This window comes from Phascolarctos cinereus, unplaced genomic scaffold, assembly GCF_003287225.1.
Source record: "Phascolarctos cinereus isolate Bilbo 61053 unplaced genomic scaffold, phaCin_HiC Scaffold_9;HRSCAF=440, whole genome shotgun sequence".
Taxonomy (NCBI): Eukaryota; Metazoa; Chordata; class Mammalia; order Diprotodontia; family Phascolarctidae; genus Phascolarctos; species Phascolarctos cinereus.
The window spans coordinates 71,875,223-71,877,544 of NW_027556402.1; the positions used below are offsets into that span (position 1 = coordinate 71,875,223).

Sequence of the window (2,322 nt, forward strand, 5' to 3'; positions counted from 1 at the left end):
TATTGTATGACCCTGGGCAACTCATTCAACCTGTCTGCCTCAGTTTCCTCAACTATAAAACTGGAAGAATACCTCCCAGGGTCTTTGTGAGGACAAAATAAGATAATATTTGTAAAGTGCTTAGCCTAATACCTGGCATGTAGCAGAATCTCAATAAATATTTGTTTCCTTCCTTCCTACTAGAATAAAACGATCTTCCCTAATGCTTCCTTGACCACACTGGCTCACTTTCTTTGCTGAACTCTGTTGACATTTACTGTCAATCTTTGGTATTCATTTGATATTTAATATATATATTTTTTCTCATATTATTCAAATTCTCATCTAAGTAAATTCATTCATTCACTATTCATCTTTAGATGTTATCTGATCAGTTGAGAGTTCAAGGCCACTGGAAGGAAGAACAAATAGGTTGGATTTGAAAGTTAGGGTTAGGGTTAGGGTTACAGCCTCAGATGACCCGGCTCTGGGAACCATGGATGTCTCTGTAGAGACCACCGTCCAACAGGAAAGGCTTCAGGCCATTGCGGAAAAGAGAAAGAAGCAGACTGAAATTGAAAATTAGCAGCCGTAATTGGAAGATGCCTTAAGTCTAAGGCCTTTGGGAAGTGATGGCTACTGGAGGGGGTCCCCTCCACCAATTCCCAGGAGGAAGAAGTAATGAAGAAGCAAATGCAGGAGGACAAGCAGAAGGTCAAACAGCTGGAGGATTCTATCCTGAGGTTGGAGACTGAGTTAGACATCCTGGAGACAGGGGACTCTGTTCCAGCTACCTGGGAGAATGTGGTGGTCTTAGCCCCAAGCCCCATGAAGGAGGAGAGGAACGAAGAGAAAGATCCTTAATTTCCAGAAGACCCCAGTGGCCTCACCCAGAGAGAAGAAAATCACCAGTAGCTCCATGAAGGTGGTGGAAGACATAGAGGTGATAAAGGCAGTGGTTCATGCAGTGGATGGCACCACAGAGAATGACATCGACCAGTTGAGTTCCTCAGAGGTAGATGAGCTGATCCACAAAGAGGATGAGGTGATGCTGAGTGAGGTGACAGTGATGGCAGCCCCCGAGGTGCAGGGGACCCCCCAGATGGCCAGGTCCAAACCCAGTGGGAGATCACTGGAGTATAGGCACAGCCGGGAGAGGCCTCAGGCACTGAGGAAAGCCAGGAGCAGCCAGTCACCATGATCTCCATGGGCTACCAGAATGTGGAGGATGAGATCAAGGAAGTCCTGGACTTACAGGATACCATCAAGGCTGGACTGGTGTTAATGGAGAACCTGGCCCCACCCATTGGGAACACCCAGGTCACCACTGCCCCAATCAGCAAGGAAGAGGATCAGGTTGGGGGGAAGCTTGGCCTCCAAAGCTGAGTAGATGTCAGAGACAGCAAAGAAAAAGATCTGAATATGGAGAGACATCATTGTTACTCTGTAATGTGAGGCCCCCAGTCCGTTGTCCCCTGGCCCTGACACTGCCTTTGAGCCACTCTGTGCTGGGCCCATGCTGGCCATACTGCCAAGGCTGAGCATTCTCTCTCTCTCTCTCTCTCTCTCTCTCACACGCACACACACACACACACACACACACACACACACACACACACACACACACAAACACACACACAGAAAGCACTCCAGATACACAGACAAGTACATTCATATGGACACACAGACATTCAGATAGACAGAGACATTAATTCAAGCCACATGTCCTCAACCTAGCTGCAGTCTACTGCACTCATTTACAGACGCATAGATACATTCTTGCCTCCCTTCCCGTTCCTGTTCTTAAATAAGGACGAGGATTGTGAGGTTTGTAAAGGATTCACAAACATGTCTTGCTGATGGAGCAGCAATGTCATCTGTCCATGCCTCCAGCCTGTGTCTGCTTCTCACACTTCAGGGTGGGGTTTGGGAGTGGGGGATGTGAGCCTGTAGAAGGAGTTGACTATGAAGTCTCCTTTTCTATCCTGAAGAGTGGTCCAATGTAGTGAGCACTGGATTCAGAGGCAGAGGGCCCAGGTTCAAAGCCCAGCTCTGCTACTTATTCTCTATGTGACCTTGGACAGGTCACTTCTCTCAGCCTCAGGTTCCTCATCTGTAAATTGAAGGTGTTGGATAAGATGGCCTTGAAGTTTTCTTCCAGCTCTAGATCTTTGGTCTTGTCCTTTGAAGAGGATAGATGGGTTGAGTTCGTGACTCTGTTCTCCCACCTGTCTTTCCAAGGTAAGGGATGTCCTTGAAGCATTTAGCTGGATCTGAGTGTTGGCCCCTTGGCCTCCCAGGGATGAGTATAGCCCCTCTGGGATTCTGCACCTCCCTGACTCT

The 2,322-nt window shown here is 47.9% G+C and overlaps 1 pseudogene; it reads left to right on the top strand.

Annotated features, from left to right (window-relative positions):
• The first annotated feature begins 475 nt into the window (after nucleotides 1-475).
• Nucleotides 476-1,434, top strand: LOC110222605 (paralemmin-1 pseudogene; annotated as a pseudogene).
• Nucleotides 1,435-2,322: the final 888 nt, after the last annotated feature.